At 44.8% G+C, this 14,644-nt stretch overlaps 1 long non-coding RNA gene across 1 annotated transcript; it reads left to right on the forward strand.

Moving 5' to 3' along the window:
- Positions 1-65: 65 nt before the first annotated feature.
- LOC137156573 (uncharacterized) lies at positions 66-6,575 on the forward strand. The gene is made up of 3 exons (XR_010920828.1): positions 66-180; positions 2,534-2,614; positions 6,066-6,575. It is a non-coding gene; the product is annotated as an uncharacterized lncRNA (long non-coding RNA).
- The last annotated feature ends 8,069 nt before the right edge of the window (positions 6,576-14,644 follow it).

A 14,644-nucleotide genomic window follows, 5' to 3' on the forward strand; every position in this document is an offset into this window, starting at 1 on the left:
CACGCCCCCTCCAGCACTTCTATAAAGGCCCCGCCCAGCTCTAACCCCTCTTCTCTAAGGAAGGTGGAGTCATGATGGTGGCAGCTCCAGCTCTGAGATGACATCCCCCTCCCCCCATGTCAGTGGATCCACCTCGCATGTGATGGGGAAGAGGGGTGGGGCCAGGAATCCCTGCACCAGGTTTGGCATTGACTCAGGGGAAGCGTTTTCCGGGTTTGCAGCAGATTGTGGCTGTGGAGCAGATTAAAATGGAAGGGTTGGGGCAGAGGGAGGGGATAAATGGCTCTGCTGTGTGGTGGGACCGGGTAAAAAAACCATAAGTGTGCGTGGGGAATGGCAGACAAAAACACAGGCAAGGAGGCGTTAAACCAAGTTTTGTTGCAAAGGGAATAAATAGAAAAGAGCAGGCCAAAGACAACGGGGAAGAATGAGAAAAAAGCACTCTGCCCCATCCCTTTGTTATCACGTGTATTATGGTAGCAGTTAGAGGCTCCAGCCGAGATTGGGGCCTTGTTGTGCTAGGCACTGTACAAACACAGAGCGAGAGACAGCCCCTGCCCCAAAGAGCTGACCGTCTAAATAGACCCGGCAGACAAAGGGTGAGAAGGGACAATGGGGGGGACATGTCTTGCCCAAGCTCACACAGATCCGTGGCAGCACCGGCATACAGCCCTGGTTTCCTGAGTCTCAGGCCACTGCTTTAAGGGGCTGTGTTGCCCCTTTCCTCTCACCCCGGCTTGCATTGTCTGTATTTAGCCCACAGCCCCTCATTAGGATCCGCTAGTCGGAGCCCCCGAGGCTTTGCGCGATTCCTGTTGGGAGCTCCGTGGAGACAAAGAGCTGCATTTGCAGTGCAACAGCTAGACGTGTCCTTGGTTCCACCAGACCCAGGAGCAGTGCAGCCTAATGTGGTACCCCAGCTCCTAGCACCGAACGTACTGACTTTTTGCCGATAGACAGAGACCGTGCATTGGTGGAGCACGCCTGTAACAATCCCACTGACGTCAGTGGGACTCCGCACCTGCACGGCAGTCTGTGCTAGCAGATCCCAGTGTCACATCAGGGCCCTAGATTAGAAACTCTTCATGGTGGAGACGCGTCTTTGCTCTATGTCTGCAGGGTGCCAGGCACCTGTCTGACAGACAGTAGCATTAGCCCTGATCTGGGACCTGCTCCAAGCAGAGGAAGGTGTCGGGGGCCTCTATAGCATTGTTGTGAAGAGCACTCGTGGTATTTTTGAATGTCATGGATTGGTCTGCTGGGAACCGTCATGCGATCACTTCGTTACCAGCACCTAGTTCTGCTAATGAACCTTACTTGCTAGCACTGGAGTCATGGCTGAGTCTTTTACTGTTCTCTTCCTCTGTGTGTCTGTATCGGAGATAGAGGGATACATGGCTCTCTCTGCTTTCATTTTAATAAACCCTGCAGAGCGCCACAAGACTCCTCTTTTCCTGTGTTTGCTTCTCTGGTGACACCATTGGCCATTCAAACTAATTTAAGGGATGATCACCGGCACAGTAGACATGGAGGAGGACCCAGCACGTGGATTTACAGGGATCCAAGTCAGCCAGCATGCTTACCGGGGGATCTTTTTGTGCTGAGTGCAGTTCTGCACCACAAGAACTGGTGCTGCACCATTTCTCAGAATCATTCCCACTTCTGCAGTGGCTGTAAGTGCTAGGCAAGTGCTTTTGTCATGACATGCTAATAAAGAAATGGCCAGGTCCTTCCAGCTGGCAGGAACACAAATATCTTAATTAGATATTTAAAGAGAGAGAGAGAGAAATCTGGAAGGCTGCAACGTCTTAGTATAAAAAATAGCCAGGTATTGCTGGCACCAGGTTACATAATCCACTTAATAGGGCAGAGAGAGTTTTGTAGCTGCATCACGGATACCTCATTTGACAACAGTAATGAAAAAGACAGCAATCTAGATCTGCAAGTAGTATCACTGCAGATCTGGATTGGAAACCAAACTAAGCTGATGTTAAATTTGTGAGGCTGACGTCTTAGACAATCTTTCCACCTTTCCCCTTTTTTCCTCTCTGTGTCACTCAATCACTTGTTTTGGTTTATTGTTTTGATTAAACAGCTACCAAATGGCTAATAAAGGAGCTTATCGTAATGGTGCAGGTGCAAATGTGGTCTTTCCTAAGGCCTGAATGCTTTGCTCTTTCATTTCCCTACAAACCTCTCCAACTCCTCTTTTAAAGCAGTAGGTGGGCCATACCGTTAAATACTGTAGCTCCAACTCCAACTCAAGCTTTTAACGGAGCGGTGTGTCTTTCAAAACTCTTTCCTATGCAACCCGGGTTCTGATAAGAACTTTATAAACTTATTACAGCCTCATTCTCCCCACGAATCATGGGACATCAGAGCCCGCTGTTGGCATCAGAAGGGCCTGAGCAGAGAAAGTTCTGCTCTGCATACAAAGCGGCCCTGGGTGTGCCATTCCCAAGATCTTGACTCCTGCCCATCTCTGTTCTATAGAATTCTAACCAAAGCATGTGTTTGTCCTTATACGCTACAGGCCAGACTTTTAGCTGGTGTAAACTGAGGCAGCGCTGTGGAAGTCAATGATGGGTGAACAAGTCCTCCATTTAATATAGGGGTAAGTGACAGTCAAGAGGCCTCATCTAAAACAGAGCCTAATAATCTGCCCAAAAACCAGCACCAGGTGGGTGGCGCATTTGACTGAGGTGTGATAGCAGGATGGAAACATGCAGGAACTGAGAACGGAGAGAGGGAGAGGCAGGAAAGCAAAGCAGGAATCTGTAAGCACCCTGTGACCCTGAAAGAAGCTAGAGAGAGGACTTTTGGGTCTGGTGTTGGCTAAAAAGGCTTGGGGGCTGGTAGCTAAGAAACTGCTCCTTTTGTTCTTGTTTCCTTCTGTGTTCAGCGACGCAGATCTTTGTACGTTCCTTGTAAATAAACAAGAGTGCATCAAAGAAAAACCAGACTCCATCAGGTTCTGCTTCAAACTGGAACCCCGTTGGGATCAAAAAGGGGCAATTAAATCATAGATTTCTAGCTTCTCTCTCAGTGTAGTGCTAGGAAAACATGGTCCCCCTGCTGGAAGAGCTTAAATATTCCCTGTCTCTGTTCAACATACTGGCATTCACACAGTTGCATACTAATTTCTCTGCTACAACCCCTCTCCTAGCCCTACCCCTCCCTAGCACGCACCTTCCCTCCCCTGACAAGCCCCATTTACCAGGTGTGTGTATGTAAGCCCTGGCTTTGTTAGCAGTGTTCCTTGCAGCAGGAGAATTCTGTGCTGGCCAGTCACGACAAGAATCTGTCTCCCTTTCATGGCTCCGGAAAGGGCAAGAATCTGGTCGAGAGACAGACAGACAGACAGGCACATCACATTCACACACTCAGATTTTCAATTCTCTCCTCATTAGCTTTGACAAATTATACATTATTACGAATTCTTTCTAGCTGTTAAAAGGGTGGCATGGCAAATATATTGGTATAAACTGGATTTTATTATAGCATGTCTGTCCGAGAGCTGCCCAAGTTGTCACATATACAGTAGCATTTTTCTCACTCCTTTTGCCAGTCCTTTCCTTATTAAATCGACAAATACAAGCTCCCAGTTGGCGATATTTAGTTATCAGTCAACACAGACCTCTTGGAGTGAGAATAACCATTTTCAATACTGCTGGTCTTTTCTTCTGTTTAATTTTGTCCATTGATTCTTTTCCAGTTAAGGGCGAGCTGGCTAACTTTGTCACGATGAACTTGTCACTTGCAGTTTAAATCTCAACAAACCAAATACAGATTATTCAAAGCGAATGGCCAAACACATTGCAAAAGCTGAAGATCTGAGACAAAGGAAGGTGCGGGTCCTCTACTTCCCAGGGAAAGAAAGTTGATAACTGATGACATAAAGAAGGTTGAAGTGTTAATGGCTATTTTGCTTCAGGCTTCACTAAAAAGGCTAATAGTGATCAGATACTCAACATAATTAATATTAACAACAAAGGGGAAGAAATGCAAGCCAAAATAGGGAAAGAACAGGTTAAAGAATACTTAGGTAAGTTAAATATATTCAAGTCGGCAGGGCCTGATGAAATTCATCCTAGGGCACTTAAGGAACTAGCTGAAGCAATCTTGGAACTGTTAGCAATTATCTTCGCGAAATCCTGGAGGACGGGTGAAGTCCCAGAGGACTGGAGAAGGGCAAATACAGTACCTATCTTTAAAAAGGGGAACAAAGAGGACCCAGGAGAATTATAGAATGGTTAACTTAACTTCGATACCTGGAAAGATAGTGGAATAAATTATTGACCAAGCCGTTTGTAAGATTCTAGAAGATAATAGGGTTATAAGGACCAGCCAGCATGGATTTATCAAAAACAAATCATGCCAAAGCAACCTAATTTCCTTTTTTGACAGGATTACAGGCCTAGTGGATAGGGGGAAGCAGCTGACATGATATATCTTGATCTTTTGACACAGTCCCACATGACATTCTCATAAGCAAATTAGGGAAATGGGGCTGGATGAAATTACTATAAAGTGGGTGCACAAACGGTGGAAAGACTATTCTTAAAGATGTATCTAGTGGGATCTGACAGGTCAGTCTTGGGTCTGGTGCTAGTCAATATTTTCATTACTGATTTGGATAATTGAGAGAAGAGTACACTTATAACATTTGCAGATGACACCAAGCTGGTGATGGACTGCAAGCCCAATGGAGGACAGGATTAGAGGTCAAAATGACCTTGGCAAATTGGAGAATTTGTTTGAATTCAGCAACAAGATGAAACTCAATAAAGATAAGTGCAAAGCATTTCACTTAAGAAAGGAAAAATGAAATGCACAGCTCTGAGCTAGGGAAGGCGAGGCGGCAGTACAGATGAAAAGGATCTGGGAGCGATAGTGGATCACAAATTGAATGAGTCAACAAAGTGATGCAATTGCAAAAAAAGACTAATATCATCCTAGGATGTATTAATAAGAGTGTTGCATGTGAGATGCAGGAGGGGATTGTCCCACTCTACTCCGCAATAGTGAAGCTTTGGCTGGAGTGCTGTGTCCAGTTCTGGGCATCCCCCCTCTAGGAAAAATGTGAACAAATTGGAGATAGTCCGGAAGAGAATTACAAAAATTATAAAAGATTCCTGACCTATGAGGAAAGGTTAAAAAAACTGGGCATGTTTAGTCTTGAGGAAAGACCGTTGGGGGAGAAGGGACCGGGTAGTCTTCAAATATGTTAAGGGCTGTTATAGAGGACAGTGAACAACCATTCGCCATGCCCACTGGAGGCAGGATGAGAAGCAATGGGTTAATGTGCAGCGAGGCAGATTTAGTTCGATATTCGGGAAAAGGGCAGTTAAGCTCTGGAATAGGGTTCCAGGTGAGGTTGTGTATCCTCCATCACTGGAGGTTTTAAAGAATAGGTTGGACAAACACCTGTCAGGGGTGGGCTAGGTGTACTTAGTCCTTTCTCAGCATAGGACTGATTTGTTTGGGGTCCTGTCCAGCCCTCCATTTCTAGGACTCGGCAGTGGATTGTCAGGCAGGTGGATGCTGTCGACTGCCTGTTCTGGATTCATTTTAATTCGTCCCTGCCTTTTCCTCCAGTTCAATTGTGCTTTTCTCCTTGGCTATTTCAATTTCAGGTGCAGCCCACTACACTGCAAATGTACAAGAGTTCAATTCTTTAGTACGGTTGTTTATGAAGATTTTCTCGCAACCTCATTTTCACCATCCATTGAATTTTCCCCCTTTTGGAAGAAGCACATATCGCTCTTCATAAGCCTGCATGCTGTTTAGCATAACTTTTGCAGCTCAGTACTTACCTGATCGCCTGCATCACTGTGGCGTCTGAGCACCTTGCGGTCTTTAATGCAGTTATCCTCACAACACCCCAGTGAGGTAGGGCAGTGCTGTTATTCTCCTAGGATAGGCTAAGAGGCACCCCTGCACCAAAACATCTAGGGCCAATCTAAGGCATAGAACTAATAGCCATGGGCATAGGCACTTGACTTCCAATCGTGTGATGGCAACAGAATCTACCTTTTCTTTTTAAAATAAGTGTGTTTCTCCAGCTTTCAGGGTTGCAAAGAAAATGTGTCACTGGTACGGAGCTGTCTGCCTAACGGTCACGTTAAGAAAGCCTGCACGCGGGAAGTCCACATCTGACGTGTAGAGCTTGTGCTGATGCTGACTTTTGGGTGACTTTCCAATATAAACGGATGGCGACCTCCTCCATCAGCTTTGCGCATGAGGATTACAGATCTTTGGCAGTGTGGAAGGTTGGGCCTTTGGTGAAAGCATTGGCCTGAGGATAAGGACTCATGGTTTTCCCAAGTGTCTAGCGATGTTGGGTGCCCAGCTTGAGATACCTTTAAGGGCTCCAGGGTTCAGAAAGTGCAGAGCATCCACCTTCTGCAAATCAGACTTTTTCAAGGTGTCTCCCATGGGACAGCCGGAAATCGAGGCACCCAAAATCACTGGGCACTTTTGGCCAATACGTCTGACGTTGCCATAGCATCATTCATCTAAGGTAAACAATTATAATGGGGGTAACAAAGGATGAATACAAGTTGTAAACATGTAACAGACATGAGTAGTATGTGTTAGACACACATCGGGAAAGGTGTCAGATGGTTATAAGCAGCCTATTGATCTCACAATTGACTGACCAATTATTAAAACATCTATTAATCTATAAAGGGTCAATAATTGATTTGTAAATATAAATCTATAAGATAAAGTGTGAATGAATTCTTAATATATTATAGGCCAATTCAATTTTTCTGCTATGGCACTAGGTTTTTTTTGAGGCACCTCACATAGATTTGGATGTTTTAACAATGGTCCGAATCATAGGTTTCTTAGAGCTTTACAATGTTTGGGCACATTCTAAAATTTTGGTGCATGCCATACTTTAACTGGATTTTTATTACTTTATAATACAGCTAGCTCTTATATCATGCTTTTCTTCCACAAATCTCAAAGCACTTTTATATTACCGCCACTTTACAGATGGGGAAACTGAGGCACAGAAAGGTGACGTGACTTGGCTAAGGTGACCCAGCAGGCCAGTAAGAGAACTGGGACTAAAACCCAGGTCTCCTGAGTCACAGGCCAGTGTTTTCTCAACTAGTCTACACTGCCTTCCGCATAGCTGGGGGGAGGTGATGACTCTTGTCGTCCTGGGCTAAGATTTTCTAAGTAAGAAATAATGTATTTATAGAAAACGGAAAAAGAGAAATCCTATTGTAATGCAATAGTTTTTATTAGGCGCAACAGCATGGGCACAGCAGTGTGGATAGTCCTGTCGACAGGCATGTGCAACAGAAAATAGCGTCTAGAACAGTTTGTGAAACAGACAGGAGACCTCCACCCCTGAACTGTTTTAAATCCTGTAATTGACTAGGGGAGGCAGCCTGGCTAAGGCACTGGTTTAGGAGATCCGAGTTCTGGTCTCAGCTTTGCCACTGACCTGTTGTGTGACCTTGGCAGAGCGTGATACCTGCTGCCATAGGCCAGTCGCGCAAGCCTTGGCAGTTAAAACACCAGCCTGTGCCAGCAGATGGGATGTTTGTGCAAAAGTGGAACCCCACTGAAACTGGGATGGGAAAAACTTGCCATTTTTTTACTGCACGGTCCCATCTGCTGGCGTAGATTGTACTTTCACTGCACAGCTCTTCAGTCTTCACTCTTTTTCTTTGAAATTTAAAAAAAAAATGCAGGGAACGACTGCATTTTCTCCTCCCTCCTACAACTTATGACACTCACTGGTTACATCTTGTTTCAGATTAGGTTGCAAGATCTTTGGGGCAGGCACTTTGTGTTCTTCCTATGCATCTGGAAAGCACCCAGTGCAGTGTGATCCCGAACCGGACCACATTTTTTGGGTGCTACTACAATAGAAACAACAAAGGAGCAATGAAAGCAACATGGAGGCTGGTAATGTAAACACACACAAACTGGGCTAATGTTCTCAGAACAATATCCACTCAACTCTCTGGTCATAGTGAATATACAGTAGTATTTCTGATCAGACTGTATGTAGAGAAATGTGTACCTTTTGTATCTATGGCATGTTGAATGTGGCCAGCTTAACATTGCTTTAGGAACTCACTTCTTCAGTTAGAAGGTTGCATTAATGTCATTATTCTGCATTTGGTGTCCTCCAAAGCTGATAGTGGACTAAAAAAGTTAAAACTGCTATGTCATTTTTGTGCTGTGATCTGTAATGTTCTCTTCCTAGTTATGTAATAGTTATTTAATTAACGAGCACTAATATTTTAATAATGGATAGTTTATGGAATTGCAAATAAATCAGACGATTATAATAACCATCTAAATACGTGTCTAAGTGTAGACATTTTGGCCCAGATTCTCAAAGGTATTTAGGTACCTACCTTCCAGTGGGAGTTAGGCACCTAAAATAACTTTGAGAATCTGGTTTTTAGGCCTAATTCTGCATTCTGTGAAGTCAATGGCAGAATTTCCATTGGCTTCTCGGCTGTAGAAGCTGGCCCTTAATGCAAAGGTAGCCAGTGTGCAAACGACAAGTGAATTTAGACGTAGGATAAAATTGTCTGATTTAGGAGCCATTGAAAGTTAATGGGAATTAGGCTCCTAAGTCACTTGGGGACTCTTAAAAATGTTCTCCCCAATTTTTCTGATGTGGGTATTTAAAGTCCGTCCATATTTAGGCCTCTGTTTATTCAGTTTGGTAATACTTTATTGACAGATGAAGCCGTATAAGAGAGTTCAATGGGAACTGGAGTCTGTGAAAAGTGAAACATTTATTTAAGTGCCTAATATGGGTTCAGGGGCCTAACTCAAGGCCCCCATATTTTAAAATATTGGCCTTTGACCTTAGGCCCAGGTCTTCACTGGGAGCCAGGCACCTAAATGTTTTTTGAGACTCTTGGCCTTGGTGTTTGCGAAAGTGCTGCCGGCTTGATGGCTCAGGAGACTTCAATTCTCGGTTTGTTCCCAAGGCCGGGTAGCCGTGTCACAAGCTTCCTTATACTGCTCTGCCATTGTGGGACCATATCTCTGGATCAGAAGATTTTCAGTCTCCATGGTCAAGTCCTAGCCTCTTTATTGAGATTGCAAACAAAAGGGAGCCAATTACTTTGTGTCCAGAACGGACTTGAAATCACGGATAGCAAATGAATGAGCTTGGGCTCCATATCCCCATTTAGGCAAAGGAACATAAAGTCATTGATGGTGTCACTATTGTTGTTGCTGTCTGTTTACCGAGAAGTGTGTAACCTAACTGGAAGCAATTAAAACAATTCCAAACTGGCTGGAAGAGGATTTGAGGGCTGCCTTGTAATCTTGTGGTGGTACCCGGCACCACAGTGACATCTTGTGGTCGAAGTGCAGATTACTTATTTCAAGAGCTCATCCTTTGACACCCCTTGAAAGGTGCCCGCTTGGATGCCACTCAGAGAGAAAAAGCCCCGGTAAATTCATTCCTGCTGAAATTGCCCTTTAATTCTCAGGATGTGGTTGGAAGTTTTATTGTGCAAAAATCAGGTGGTGTCAAAGCTAATCGGCACTGGAATGAAAAGACTGGCTTTCACATCTCGGAGCATACTGAGTACGTTCTGTCTGTCTCCGTTCCTTATAACCTTATTACTGCAGCATCTCAGCACTATACAGCACCCCTGTGAGAGGTAGGGGAAAGCAAAAATCTGGAGTTGTAGATGGTAGCCCTGTAAACACACCCATGTGGCCTTTGATCTAGCTAACCCCACCCACCCAGGACGCTGGGTACACACTTGAGAGGCTGCCACCCATGCCCCTGTGGCTTCAAAGCTGTTATTGCTTGAGCCAGCTGGATCCAAGGTCGTTTAACCGGGTGTGCACATGCTGCAGTCACACCTCTAACTGCAGTATAGAAATACCCACTGTGTCAAATGCCCAAGGTCACAGACTGTGTGAGGCAGAGCAAGGCATCGAACCAGACCTCACAAGTCCTAGGCGAGTGCCAGCCCTTCCTCACCTGAATGCAGAGACTATTAGCCAATGCCTTCGCCCCCACCACCCACCCCATAATGTTCACCTAGGGCCAGATGCAAAGCCCCCCAAAAATGAGTGGAAGGCTTTCTCCACCGACTTCAGTAGCACTGAATCAGGCCCAGTTGCAAGCACGTCACATGACCCTCCGATATTTGCAGAGCTGCAAGAAGAACCGCCTCAGTGGGGAACATGACAATTTCATGGAGGACAGATAGCAAAAACCAGTTCAGGGTTGTTGGTGCAGTTGCGGAGCAGCTGCAGACAGTGGAGCGCTGCTTCTGGGACTGAGAAACGAGCATTGACTGGCGAGATCTCATCGTAATGAAGGTTTGGGACGACAAACAGTGGCTGCAGAAGTTTTGGATGCAAAAGGTCACATTCCTGGCTCTGTGGTCCAAGCTCACCCCAGTCCAGCACAGGGACACCAAAATGAGAGCTGCACGCAGTGTGGGGAAGTGAGTACCCAGTTGCTCTCTGGAATCTTGCAACCGCAGATTGCTGCCAGTCAGTGGGAAATCATTTTGGAGCTGGAAAATCCACTGTGAAGGGCCACTGATTGTCTCCTGCTGCGCAGGACTCAATATGCAGGACACAGTGGATGGATTTGCAGCAACAAAGTTCCCGAACTGCAGTGGCGCGCTAGGCAGTTCGCGTATCCTATTTTGTCACCTGCCCATCTTGACCCACAGTATATCGACAGCAAGGGCTGCTTTTGCATGGTTATACAAGTCTTGGTGGATCACTCTCCCCACGCCTCTGCATCGCCTCCTGGTAGCACTGTAGGACTATCAGCTCTCCCAGCCTCTGCAGAGCTGGTTCTGGTCCCTGGATCCTTGCAGCTTGTGAGGGAAGCTGCAGGAGGCTCCTATGTTTAAGAACGCAGGAGTGTTCAGAAAGCAGCACCCCTCTTTCCCAACTGGCACGTTACTACTGGTGATGCTGAAATGCCCACAGTGATCCCGGGGGACCCAGCCAACCCCTGGCTCATGAAACCATGCACCGGCCTCCTCCACGCCCCCGCGAGGAAAGATTCAACTACTGGCTCAGAAGGTGCAGAACATCAGCTGCACGTGCTCTTGGTAGGTTGAAGGGACGCCGGCGTCGGTTACTCGCAAGACTGGATCGCTGCGAAGAAAAACATCCCTATGGTTAGAGCTGCCTGCTGTGTCCTGTGCAATATCTGGGAGGCAAAGAGCGGAACACGTTGCCGATGGAGGGGAGCGGCTGTTTGCTGAGTTCGAACAGCCAGAGACAAGGGCTATTAGCCGAGCTCTGCATGGAGCTGTATGGCTGACGGAGGCCTCGAAGGTGCATTTTAACAGTGACCCACAGTAATGTGTTGCGGGGGACTGTGCTCTACCTGGCCCTGAAGTTCTTGGGTCTTTTAGGAATTGTATGGTGCTTTCCTGTACACTTCTGAATATAACACTGTTTTGTCACGGATCCTGTGAGTTCCATCACCCTGCACAATAACAAGTCAGTGAGTGCTTTCAGTACCGCTAGGCATTCTGCAGCATGTGTCGTGAAGTAATGAAGACAGATTATTTTCCATCACAAGACCTGGCCTCTTTGCTGGGATTGCAAACAAACGGGGCTACAATTCCGTCACGGAGGTAATGGATTCGGTGATTCTTTTCATCACCTCCGCGCCTTCAGGGCTTGGACTGTCAGCCCCAGGCGGGCAGCAAGGCTCAGGCTTCGGTAAATTCTTGTTTATTGCCCAGGATTTGCCTGTGACTTTTACTAAAAATAACCATGACAAAATGTTAACCTTAGTTATCACACAGACACTCAGTGTATGCTTGTGTGCTGGCTGGGAACATCCAGACAGGGAATTACAGCATCAAGCATTTTAAAGCACTCAGGATTAGAGGAAAAGCAGTGGCACAACCTCTCACAGGTTTGGGTTGCACCTCAAAACTTGACGGAGCCTCAATATGGTTCCATATTATGGAATTTCTGCTTTCTTAGGTTTTTTTTGTTTTTTTAAAACCCTAGGCAATTTAACAAATTTTTGTTTGTAAAGATCATAAAGGTTGCAAAACCAAGCACTTAAAAGTTAAGAAATGCCAGAATTAAGGTTGCCTATGCAAGCTTAATTCACCCCCCTTGAGCATAGGCAGTATGATATGGTCTTTAATGACATGATCACCAGGGATCCTGGATATCCGTTTGCCACGGAAAAACGCAGAATTTGCATTTTTTCAGAGAATCTTTAGTTTTTACATTTTGCGAAAAAATAAAAACCTGTATTAACTAAATGTTGCTGAAAGTGCCAGTGTCAGTTATTCCATGTGAACAACCGCCCCCTCTTGTGGTTTATTTTTTGAATGTGCTATAAATTTACATAGCTAAACATACGCCAATAAATTGCTGCCGGTATATAGAGTTTATGCAACAGCGTATAGGATTTGTGTTTTAATGCATCTCAAATTTCACTTCCGCCTCCAGACGTCAGTAATTAAAGTTATGAGAAGATGCCGAAAACTTTAAAAATCACCCCTAAAGACGCGTCACTGCCTTTGGCAAGGACAAATTTCACATTGATGGTGATGGGCTGTTCTGCACTGTGTGCTTAAGCAAGACTGTAGAATACCTTTAAAGGCAGATAATTGTAGAACATATGGAAAGCGCTAAACATAAACTAAATGAAAAGTTATGAAAACAAGAGGCTGAAACAGCAGTGCCATTGACAACCGTAAAGAAACAATGCACTGTGACTGGATCATTTTATTTTATTATACTCATCAATGGCACTGGTAAGCTTAGACCTTGCTTAAAAATTGTAAATATATCAATAAACGTGGTGTTCAACGGATACCTGTATATTGTGGGTATGGAAACTAAAGTTCAGTGTTTCATTTTAATTGTGGGAAAAATGCAGATTTTTATGGGGGTTTTTTAAACCGGAGAATTTTGGGGGTTTTATCACGGAAAACTAGGATCCCTGATGATCACATACTTTGTGTTCTACAGCACCCCTGTAGAAGGCTGCAAGAAAAAAGAGGATGTTCTTTTCTGGACATGGTACTGTCCTGGGCCCATGTGGTCATGCTTGGCTTTGCAACTTTAATATTCTTTCAATAAAGTTTTTTTGTACGTAATATACATATACTAGATGAAAACACTTTCACGATATTCCATATGTCGACTGTATGTAAAATCTTTTCTTTTAAAGGAGCATATTAAGAGACCAGCAAACAACTATATTATAAATGGTGAATTAAAACTGTGCTCAGTAGACATGTTTACCCAGATGCCTGAAAGCGAGGGATCAGTATTTTTAAAAACAATTCAGCAGAAAATGTAGGCCAGTTATAGATTCCATCATAACATTGCTCTTTTCCCTACCGCATCTGTATATGTATAAACGTTGGTGTTACTACACTATTTTTGTAATGTTTGGTTTCTTACCAAGATGGCTGTTAGGTAAATGGCTAAGAAATATTATAAAATTTGGCCCAGGAAGAGAAGGGAGGGTTACTCCTGGGAACAATTTTTTTAGAAACTTGGAAATATTTAATTCACACACTGTGTTTAGTTTGGTGTATGGAGTGTAAATCATCACATACAGCATAGCATGTGGCCAGAACCCAAGCTGAGTTACACAGGGCTCCTCTCCAGGAAGAGACCACGTGCTTAGCACTTCTGTGGACAAATAGCTGAATCCACATGCTGTACTTAATTGCTTAGAACAGCAGAGGGAAGAAGTGTGTTGGGGAGGACAGCTGATGTCTTAAGGCCCAAACAGAGATGCCCCATGGGGTGTTCCCTCCAATCCACTTCTACAAAAGCAGATGGGAGACCACCCACTATATCACCATATTTTATGTCAGGCAGACACAGAGCTGATGACTGGTAAAAGGCAGCGCATGGTAAATGTGCTGCACCTGTAGCCTTCAAGATCCCTTTCTCTAATGCCTCCCACGAGTACATATTTGGCTGTATTTCCAAGAGGTGCCACCCCATCTCAGCATTCCTAGTACCCTAAATTTTGCTCTGGGTGCAGGAGAGAGCACAGTCGTTCACCCACAGCGTGATCACGGCCCATGCTACACTGAAATTAACACAGTCATTCTTACATTGTATATCTTTATTTACTTTCTTAGTCATTGATTCAGAGTAAGATTTCTAAGTTAGCTGCTCTGTTGTTCTCCTACTTTATGGATAATACATCGCTCTCAAATGGCCTGGTCATTCTAGTATTAACCTTCTTCACAGGTTTTAAAAAAAAAAAGAAAACAAAGCAAATATTTTATAGCTGTTGGTGTTATGTTAAATTGCCTGTCTTGCTGTTTTGTTGTTTTATCATGAAAAAACCATTGATCAACAATGAGCATGTGATGGAGACAGAATATTGCATGTGACGGTATGATCACACTGCAAACAAAACCTATGGCTGCCAGTCTCAGAGCCTCAGTCAACTGACTTGGGCCTATAGGGTTCATGCAACAGGGCTCAAAACAGTAGTGTAGACAGCACACTTGGGCTGGAATCCGGGCTCTGAAACCGGGCTGGGGGTGTGGTTGGGCTCAGAGTCCAGATTCCAGCCTGAGCAGGGTTTTCCAAAGACTGTCGCACCCAACAGCTCCCATTTTGGGAAGTCAATAGATGGCTCAGCTCCCATTGTTTTCAC

Source organism: Emydura macquarii, unplaced genomic scaffold (assembly GCF_026122565.2).
Source record: "Emydura macquarii macquarii isolate MOO-44397 ecotype Brisbane River unplaced genomic scaffold, CSIRO-AGI_Emac_v2 contig_1451, whole genome shotgun sequence".
Taxonomy (NCBI): domain Eukaryota; kingdom Metazoa; phylum Chordata; order Testudines; family Chelidae; genus Emydura; species Emydura macquarii.